Source organism: Trichosurus vulpecula, chromosome 1 (assembly GCF_011100635.1).
Source record: "Trichosurus vulpecula isolate mTriVul1 chromosome 1, mTriVul1.pri, whole genome shotgun sequence".
NCBI lineage: Eukaryota > Metazoa > Chordata > Mammalia > Diprotodontia > Phalangeridae > Trichosurus > Trichosurus vulpecula.
Window position 1 is genome coordinate 200,019,075 of NC_050573.1, and position 11,326 is coordinate 200,030,400.

Below are 11,326 nucleotides of genomic sequence, written 5' to 3' on the forward strand. Positions count from 1 at the left end.
GTTCAATAGCAAGATATAACAGACTCTCTTCATGGAAGACAAAGCCAAAACATTTATTCAAACACCAGAAAGCCAAATCCCTCATAGCAGCAAAGAAATTTATACACGTTATCAATGTAGGGAGCACCAACATTCCCAAGCCTCCCCTCCATCAGGTCTTCCCACAAACACACTCCCTTAAGCAAAATCACTCCCCTTCTCACTCAGGCTGGCTGCTGTGCTCTCTCTGCCTCCTCTCTCTCTCTCCAAGCTCCAACTCACTCCAACTTCCTGATCCACCCATTCAGCAAGCTCCTCTCACCACAGGCTCATGTGACTCAGGCTTCCATGTGACTCAATCAGGTCACATGGGCCCATTAATGGGCAAGAAAGATCTTCCCATTCCATTAAAAATATACATATCTTTCTAAGATGGTAGAACCTCTAAAAAAGAAAATAACAGATTTGGAACTAAAAATACAGAAGTAGAAGAAAATATGCCAGAAGGAATGAAACACATGCTATATATATATATATACACACACCAAGTACCTGACTTTGAACAAAGTATACAGAGATAATATAAGGTTTACTATATTAGGAAAATACAATAATTTAAAAAGTCTAAAAGCAATGCTTCAGGAAATAATATATCTGCCTAAAAGTTTTGGAAAAAGAAGGCAAATACTCATTGACAGATACCATAGATCTTTGAAAGAGAAAATTTAAACTTAATACTCCAAGGTGTGTGGTAAAACTTTTTTGCAAGCAACCAGGAGAAACTCTTCAGTTATGAAGAAAAGTAAACTGTAATGACAGAAATGAAAGCATTTTTTAAGTTTGACTACTCCAGGTACTGTTTGAAGTACTGGAGATACAAACAAACCAACCAAACAATAAAATCCCTGCCTTCAAGAAACTCTAGTGGGAGAACACACCATATAGAGGGGAGCTAGAAAGCTGGAGGAGAGGAGGAGATGATCTGGAAAAGGCTGGGAAGTGATGTGGAAGCCAGATTCCTGTATTAGTAAGGCAAGATTCATGATATCAATGGTGACCATGAATATGTCTCTATAGTTCAGAATCACAAAGTATAAGAGACTCTCTGTATAAAAGGCAGAAGAAGTAAAACATTTATTCAGACACCAGAGGATCGAATCCCAGAACCAATAGCCCCAATTTGACATAGCAGTAATTGTATTCCAGAACTAGTAAGTCCACTTAAATGTAACAGCAAGTAGATTAAAACACAGTATCACAGCAAAAAGCTAAGCCATCCTGTAACCTTCCCTTCTGCTAGGGCTTTCCCATAAACACTCACTCATGAATCCTAACTGTCTGCTTGCCTTCATCCTCTTCTCCTGCAGTTCTGAAAGCCCTTGCAATTCTCAGAGCCCTTCCAGTTCTCTCTGTCTCTCCATCTCTTCTATTTTTCTATCTTTCTTGCAGTTCTCTCCTCTTCTTGCAATTTTTTCCCCAGCTCTTTCTACTCCACTCTCCACAGCTTAATGGCTACCCATAGGGTATATATACTTTGTTTAGGGCCCTGGGGCTTAGCACCTACTTAGCAAATGGGCCTTCCTACAAACAGGCTTCTCCTAATCAAGCTTCCCTTAACTAGCTCCACCTAAGGCCTACTGAATGGGCAGGGAAGATCTTTAATCACATTAACACACAATTCCAAGTCAAATAATGGAAAAGCTTATCTATCAAAGTCTATGGTTAGGAAGGCAAGGTCCAGGTGTTTGTGGTAGGAGGGGTTTAGGTGGATTGCCAAAGTATTAGTCACATAGCCTAGAAATAACTCATTACTTCATATAAGAAAAGGGATTGGAATATTTTGAGGCCCGGTTTAACTGTCACTTTCCTTACAATGCATTCCCTGATTTCCTAGCCGAAAGTGACTTTTCCTTCCACAATACTATTTAGAGTATATAGTAGCTTTTTTTTTTATTTTATCATGCTTTCCCTTGTATTTTATTTAGAGTGTTTGCATACTGATATATGCATGTGTCCCTTAGATTGTAAACTCCTAGAAGGCAGATACTAATTTTTCATCTTTGCATGGCCAAAACAGTATAGCAACTTGCTTGTAGTAGGTTTTACAAAGAGCTATTCACATGACCTGCTACTTAAACCCTTTAAATTGGCTTTTAGTGGTGCTTGGGCAGGGACCTACTGTTATCCAATCCATGAGATTCAGAGTGAATTAGATTTAAGGCTTGGTCTTTGAGAAATAAATCTAGCCAGTAATCCCCAAGTTAACTAGGTAGCTTTCAGCCATCAAAATTTACCTCCCTTTGGACAGAATAACCTCAGGTAAGAGGAGGGGAGGGGAGGGAAGGAGATCAATATCAGGCCACTGAACTCAGATGGCTCTGGAAGAGAAAGTGAGGCTGGAGACTTTGCACAGCCCTCCCTCACTCAAATCAAAATCAACTGCAAGTCATGTCATCATCTCCCTGATGTCATGGTCCTCTTCGAGAATGAAGGACAAACCACACACAACCTGGTTTTTAAGGTCATCTACAATCTGAGCCTAGCCAATGTTTGCAATAATCACCTATAATACTAGACTCCAATAATTATTTCTGTGACCTTGGGCAAGACATTTGTCCATCCCATCCCAATCAATTAAAACATAGGTATATGTTTTAGAATCATAAAATTCTAGAGTTGGAGGTGACCTCAGCATTCATTCAATCCAACACACACACACACACACACACACACACACACACACACACAAACATGCATGCACACATGACATATACAGGCACACACACCCCACATATATAATACAATATTCAAAGGGAAAAAGAGACCCTCCCACATACACAGTCTTATGCATATACATATACATGTATATGCATATATGTGACAAATGTCTTTTTTTAAAGGAAGTTATATTTAACAAGTTGTACTTAGAAATACACCTCACAGGAAATCACAATATAATGAAAGATTTAAATCAAGGTTTCAGAATTTAATGCCAACACCAAGACCAAAAATCTCAAAATTGTCTCCATTAATTTAAAAAAAAGCTTAAACCTAGGTATTTTGCTTTGTCCTTTGACTTTGCTGTCACAGAATCTCAATGAGTATCATATTCTACATCTGTTTCTCTAGTTACCTTGCCCGTAGGTCTATTTCCAATGTTTACCCACACAAGTTTGAATGAGTGGTGAGAAAAAAAAATTGTAATTATCATTTCCAATAGCTCTGTAAGGTAATCTTTCTCATGTGCATGGAATGACCTGTTGTACTCTGGAGAGTAGGCCCACCATCTCCATATCTCTGATCAGACATCACTCTTCCAAATCTATCCTACCCAAAGCCATATCCATCATCATAGCCATTGTAGTCAACATACTCTTTACCACAGGCACCTCATCTCATCATTTCAAACTCATCTCCTCTACCAATGCTCTGCCAGACCCAGGCCTGTTATAAGGACCTGGCTGTTACATACCCATTAGCTTTCATAGGGAATCATAATGAGTATGACTCTTGCATGGCTCCCCTTGAAATTTTAAATGTACCTGTACTCTGTTCCTTTTTTTTAACTTCTTAGAGCATTTTCAGCTATCTCCTGTAAAGCAAGCTGCACAAAAGCCTCCACTGTATTCCTTTTCTGGGAGTCCACTCACAGTGTTATCCTATTCCACACAATTTCCAACCCTGAAAAAAAAAACTGAACAATTTCTTCCTTGCTTGGGCCAAATGGGAGTCCTCTAAGGGGCACAGAGCCATAACAGGCAACATCAGGATGCTTCAACACCCACTCCATTTCAACAATGTTGAATATTTCAACATATCTGTATCCCATAATTTCTCCTTGGGCCTAATATCAAATTGACTTCATCTTCTGACTCAAATTCAACAATTCTTCATGCAGTTGGCCTTCTCAGGCAATGAAAGCTTGAATACTTCTCTTGAATTTCACATTTCAAGAAGCACAGAATTTCGTTTTGGCCAAGCAGGACCAGAGCAAGTCACAGGCATTCACAAGGAAGGCTTTTCTGCCTACAGCGGTCAGCATCACTGTGAGCATTCAGCAGCTGCAGCTCAATACTTGATTATAGTATGGCTACAAAAGAAAATCATCAAACGTCTTTTTAATTTCTTCTTGAAGACCTGCAAAAAGAGACAACATAGTACCTCCTAAGGTAGCCCATTACACTTATTGATACCTCTCATTCATAGAAAGTTTTTAGGGGTTTTTTCTTTGTTGTTGGGGGGGGGTTCCGTCTTCATATCAAGTTTTGATGCATTTCTTTGAAATTTCTACCCATTGCTCCTAATTTTAAATTATGGCACCAAATAGAAGTTGGAAGACATCCCTGTTTCTCAGGATACAGTCTGTACCCTGGACCTTACAAATAGATTCTTCCTCTATAGACTGACATACTCAGAAAACCAGCTAGTCATAGCATTTTAGAGTCAATAGAGACTTTAGAGATCATTTAATCCAGTTTGTTCAATTTATGAAAAAAATAAAAATGAAAGCTCATGGTTAGCTCACAGGAGATAGAGCTAGTTAGAAGAAGAGCCAGGATTAGAATTTCAGGCTTTTGGAATCCCAGTTAAGGGGCTTTTGTTTGTTTGTTTGTTTTCCATTACAGTACTCTGAGATTTCTGGGCATGAAATCTATGCAAGTAGATCTGAGTTTGGGAACACTATCTGAAGATTTTTTTTCTCCTTAAATATAGGATTTGTCCTTGATTACTAGACAAAAAAGACTGTCCTTCCTCAAGAACAGTAAGAAAGTAGAATATATTTTGATGGCTCTGTAAGCCCATTATCGTATGTACTTTGTCCAAAAATATAGATTGCAATAATGTCTATGCCTTTCTGTTATGTACAGATCTCTTTCATATTCTCTCATAAATCCTCCATAAGAAGTCTTGCCCAATGTGTTAGAATTCTTCCTATGATCTCCTGACATTATATGGAAGCCAATGAAGAACACAGGACATTAATTAACCCCCTGGGCTATACACACACACACATATAGACATACATATACACATATATAGAAATATACACATACACACACATATATAATGTATATGTCACACACACATATATAATCATGTATCCAGAAAAGTTTGTTATAAAAATATTGTGGGTCTTTTATATTTTCACCTTTTTTGTCCTCTTTCTAGATTGAGCCTCAAATGTTGGTATCATCTCACTTAGTTGAGCTTCTCAATATTCTTTTTTTAAAATAAATTTGTTTTTCCAAAGCTCCTTCCTCTTTTATGACCCGATGCTGCTCATAATTTTGTACAATCTTTCTCCATAAAAGGAAGAGAACACTAGAGAATCTACTTAAAGTTGTTGTGGACGTTTGCCAGGCCCTGTGATAATCACCCTTAAAACCCAATTCCTGTGGATAGATCCAGACTAAGGAAGAGTGATGGTCATAGTAAGAATTTAAAAAGCTGGGAGCAACAAAACAAGGGTGAATAGGAAGAAAAGTGTAGAAAAATAAGGTCATAAAATTGGGAAGGGGATACATATGGATTCAGTTATGTAGATCTTGTTTGGCCTGAGCAACCCCCTGCACTGATGCAACAACTGGCATTTGAAAATGAAATCAACCATAGGGAAGGAAGGCATTACTCCTCTGATCTCATGGAACCCTCACATCAAGCTGACTGACTACTGTGAGTGTGCCTACAGGGTCTAGAACCTGGCATGAGCCTTTATTTCAAGGCACAAAGAGAACAAAAAAAGGAAGGAAATATTCACCTACTATGTGTCAGCTAAGCACTTTACAATTGAGGAAACTGATGCAGATGAGTTTAAGTGATTTGTCCAGAGTTACACATCTAGTAAGTGTCTGAAGTCAGATTTGAAGTCAATACTTCCTGACTATAGACCCAGTTCTCTACTTACTCTATCACTTCATTGTAGGGAGTCCTTCTGCTGACTGTGACTGTGACTGATATGCATCATGAATTCTTGAACTTTGGTGCACAACTGTATCCTTATAAGACAAGGAAACTTTTTATAGTTTGGTCAATAATTTTTGGAATTCTGATACCTGGGTTTAGGATGATTGCCAAGAGCCTGCCTAAGACAGTATTGTCTCTGGATCTAAAGACAGTATCTAGGCTTGATTTCTGGCTCTTCCACTTATAACTTGTGTGGACATTAATAAAGCATTTATTTCTCAGTCTGTCTATTTATTTCTCATTTAAATTGAGAGTGAAGGCATAAATGACTTCTAATTTTTATTATAATTTTAACATCTTATTTTATGCAAAGCTCTGGCTGGTTTGTGATTAGGTGGAAATAAGAAAATAACCAGTTCTTTTTATTCTTCTTTTTAAGCTAGACTAACTATATTGAATGTCTGCAATTTTCTTGCATTGTTCAGTTATGTTAGTCAATGTGGCTCTTAGATAGAGAACTGGACATTGAATTAAGAAATTTATTTTGACATAACAGTGTGAACGTCAAGTCACTTAACTTGTTAGCATCTCAGGCAATTCTTTAAGACTAGGAGTGGTCCATCTGCTTTGTTGGAAGCAAGTTCCGTAAAAAGGAATTCTCCACATGAATGAACTCATAAACTAAAAAAATTATACCTTGAATTTCTTTGCAACATTAAAAAAATGTTTTTATTGATGTCTATTTTTATATATCATTATGATTACCTGGTTCTCTTTCCCTCCCCCACTGCCTCCCAGTGAGCCATCCCATATGACAATATTTTTTAAGACAAGAAAAAGAAGATGAAAAATATTCATATAACAGATAATTTGAACAAGATACTGAAAAAAAGTGGGGGTGGAACCAAGATGGCAGTGTGAAAACAGAGATTTGCTTGAGTTCTCCTACCATGCCCCCCAAACACCGGCAAAAATGACTCTAAACAAATTCTAGAACTACAGCACCCATGAAACGACAGAGTGAAACAAGTCTCCAGGCCAACATGGCCTGGATGGTTGCTGGGAAGGGTCTATCACACCATACTGGAGAAGAGTGCAGCCCAGCTTGGGTTATGCAAGTCAGACTAGGCTGGAGCAGACTGGGGAGAGCAGGCCTCAGGGCCCTGAATGACTGAGCTATGGCTGTTTCCAGACTTCTCAATTCACAAATGCCAAAGACAATGTAGCAGGTCAGGGGGAAAACTGTTGGACCTGGGCATGGTTCGGCACCAGCTCCAGGGAGACCAAGGTGGCTGCAGCAGAGGCAGAGGCAGCACCAGCAGTGGCTGCTTCCAGAGCTCCAGGCCCACAGATGGTAGGGAGAAATCAGGTAGCTGATCAGAGGAGGAATGCAGGGATCTCTTTGCTGGCTCTGAAGCAGAATTCTCCTGCTTTGCCCTGCTTGGATCTGGGTCCCAATCCTGGTTGGAAGAGCTTGTGGAAGCTGAGGAGAAGGATTCCTCCTGGTAGTTACACAACAGAAAGGAGTGCTTGCACTCACAGACCACAGCACAGGCCGGGAGAGGAGTATCATACCACCTCAGAATAGAAATAGCTCTGAAAACAGCAGTGCAAAACCTCTGAAGCTTGGGATGGAGCACTCTCCACTCTGGAAGCAGTCATACCCAGACAAAGAACTCAAAAGTCAAGTAACTGGCTCAGAAAATAAGCAGACAGCCTAAAAAAGTCAGACTTTAGAATCTTACTTTGGTGACCAGGAAGACCAAAACATACAGCCAGAAGAAGACAACAAAGTCAAAGATCCTACATCAAAAGTTTCCAAGAAAAATATGAATTGGCCACAGGCCATGGAAGAGCTCAAAAAGGAAAAGCAAGTAAGAGAAGTAGAAGAAAAATTGGGAAGAGAAATGAGATTGATGCAAGAAAAGCATGAAAAACAAGTCAACAATGGCTTGCTAAAGGAAACCCAAAAAATACTGAAGAAAATAACACCTTAAAAAAAAAGACTAACCCAAATGGCAAAAGAGGTCCAAAAAGCCAATGAGGAGAAGAATGTGTTAAAAGGAAGAATTAGCCAAACGGAAAAGGAGGTAAAAGCTCACTGAAGAAAATAATTCCTTAAAAACTAGAATAGAGCAAGTGGAAGCAAATGGCTTTATGAGAAATTGAGAAATTATAAAACAGAACCAAAAGAATGAAAAAATAGAAGACAATGTGAAATATCTCATTGGAAAAACAACTGACCTAGAGAATAGATGCAGGAGAGATAATTTTAAAATTATTGGACTACCTGAAAGCCATGATCAAAAAAGCACCTACACATCATTTTTCAAGAAATTATCAAGGAAAACTGCCCTGATATTCTAGAACCAGAGGGTAAAATAGAAATTGAAAGAATCCACTGATCACCTCCTGAAAAAGATCCCAAAAAGAAAACTCCTGGGAATATTGTCACCAACTTCCAGAGTTCCCAGGTCAAGGAGAAAATATCACAAGTAATCAGAAAGAAACAATTAGAGTATTGTGGAAACATAATCAGGATAACACAAGATCTAGCAGCTTCTATACTAAGGGACTGAAGGGCTTGAAATATGACATTCCAGAGGTCAAAGGAGCTAGGATTAAAACTAAGAATCACCTACCATGCAAAACTGAGTATAATATTTCAGGGGAAAAATGGATTTTCAACAAAATCGAGGACTTTCAGGCATTCTTGATGAAAAGACCAGAGCTGAACAGAAAATTTGACTTTCAAATGCAAGAATCAAGAGAAGCATGAAAAGGTAAACAGGAAAGTGAAATCATAAGGAACTTACTAAAGTTGAACTGTTTACATTCCCACATGGAAAGAAGATATTTGTAACTCATGAGATCTTTCTCAGTATTAGGGTAGTTGAAGGAAATATACATATACCTAGACAGAGTGCAGAGGTGAGTTGAAGATGAAAGGAAGATATCTAAAAAACAAAATTAAGGGGTGAGAGAGGAATAGATTAGGAGAAGGAGAAATGGACAGATAGAATGGGGTAAATTATCTCACATAAAAGAGGAAAGAAAAAGCTGTTATAATGGAAGGGAAGAGGGGGTAGGTGAAAGGGAATGAATGAACTTTGCTCTCATAGGATTTGGCTTAAGCAAGGAATAATATACACACTCAATTGGGTATCTTACCCTACAGGGGAGTTGGGGCGGGGGGGTAATAAGAGGAGGGGATGATAGAAGGGAGGGCAGATTGGAGGAGGAGGTAGTCAAAAGCAAACACTTTTGAAAAGGGACAGGGTCAAAGGAGAAAACTGAATAAAGGGGGACCAGATTGGATGGAGGGAAATATAGTTAGTCTTTCAAAACATGACTATTATGGAAGTGTTTTGCATAACGATACATGTATAACCTATACTGAATTGCTTGCCTTCTCAAGGAGGGTGGGTGGGAAGAAGGGAAAGAACTTGTAACTCAAAGTTCTAAAAAGAAATGTTAAAAAACTGTTTTGCATGCAACTGGGAAATAAGATATACAGACAATGGGGTATAGAAATCTATCTTGCCCTACAAGAAAGTAAGGGGAAAGTGGATGGGGGGGGAGTGGGGTGATAGAAGGGAGGACAAACTGGGGAAAGGGGAAATCACAATACATGCCATCTGGGGATGGGGGGTAGGGTAGAGGTGGGGAGGAAATTTGTAACTCAAAATCTTGTGGAAATGAATGTTGAAAACTAAAAATAAATAGAAAAAAGAAAAAAGATATTGAAAAAAGTCTGAACTACAAATGTGTGAACAAGTACAACACTTATGAACCTTTCATCTCTGCTCAGGGGATGTCTTTTCCTATCTCTTCTTTTGAGCCATACTTGTTTTTTTTCTAATTTTGATTACTAACTTTTGATTTCTTTGTGGTTCTTTTTATTTACTTTGTCTTCATCATGGTGTATACTGTTTTCTCAGCTCTGATTACTTAACTCTGCATCAGATCATATAGATCTTTCCATCTTTAGTCATCTTTATCAATTTGCAGGGTGTAATTTCTCTTTATTTCTTATTCCCTTTATACTAAGTGATATGGAACATTCCTTTATATGGTTGCTAATAGTTTGCAATTATTCTTTTTGAGAATTGTTTGTTTATCTTTATCACATATCTATTAAGGAATGGCTTTTGGTTAGAAAGATAGTTTGACAGAGCTAAACCTAGATAGATGCATTTAGATGTTAATTGTATATATATACCTTGGATACCAAACCTTTATCAGAGAAATTTGACAAAAAGATTTTTTTCCTATTTGACCACTTCCATTTTTATCATAAGTACATTAATTTTGTTTGTACATTAGTTTTTCAGTTTCATGTATTCAAAGACATCTAATTTATCTTTTGTAATTGCTTCTTTCCATTGTTTGGTTGAGAACAGATCTCCTACTCATAGCTATGAGATGCATATGATCTACTAAGGCCTGGAATGTGGTATAATACGTTGCTTTAGGCCTAATTTCTGCCTGCAGAAGTTTTCCAAGAAGTTTTGAGTCAAAAAGTGATCTCTTTCCTTCTTGTGGATCACTGTTTGGGAAGGCTATTTATAAAGAGATGCTTCTATTTCCTTTCCTCTCACTTTCCACATAACTTCTTCCTGAGGAATTTATTTTTTCTTGATTTACCATTGATCTATGACCCTTTCTCACTCCTCATTCTTCTTGACCTCTATGTAGCCTGTGACACTGTTGAATCACCCTCTTCTCCTTGATACTCTCTTCTCTCTAGGTTTTGTTTACATTACTCGCTCTTGGTTCTTGTTCTACCTAACTGACCTTTCTTTGTCAGTCTTCTTTGCTAGATCTTCATCCAGGTCATGTCTGCTAATCATGGTTTCCCTCAGGACCTTCCCTCTTGGGCCTTCTTCTTTTCATCCTCTATACTACAGCTAGTGTGACAAATGGATCCTGTGAAATGGTAGCATTTTTCAAATACACTCTATTCAAAGTTATAATTATATGTAAAATATAGTCATTGGTACCAGCCTAATGGAAATCTGCAGCGAAAATTCAAATAATGTGACCACTTTACAGGATTTGTTACTCACACTAATCAAATTAAGTTAAATACCACCTATATTTTATTTGGTTATTTTATCAGCTCCCATGGTTTCAATTATCAATCTACTTATCAACCCTAACCTCTCTCAGGATCTCCAGGCTCGAATTTCCTCCTTCCTTCTGACCAACTTGAACTGGATGTTTCATAGACATCTTGAACTCAACATATCTAAAACAGAACTCTATCTTTCCGTCCAAACCCTCCCCTCTTTCTAACTTGCCTCATACTGTCAAAAGAACTACTATCTTCCCAGACACAGAGACTCCCAATCTAAGCATTATTCTCAACTCTTTACTCTCACCCAACATATTCAAATTGTTCCCAAGACCTTTGGCTTTCCCCTTTATAATATATCTCATG

At 38.1% G+C, this 11,326-nt stretch overlaps 1 pseudogene; it reads right to left on the minus strand.

Moving 5' to 3' along the window:
* Positions 1 to 3,007: 3,007 nt before the first annotated feature.
* On the minus strand, positions 3,008 to 10,736 carry LOC118835654 (annotated as a pseudogene).
* Between the last annotated feature and the right edge of the window lie 590 nt (positions 10,737 to 11,326).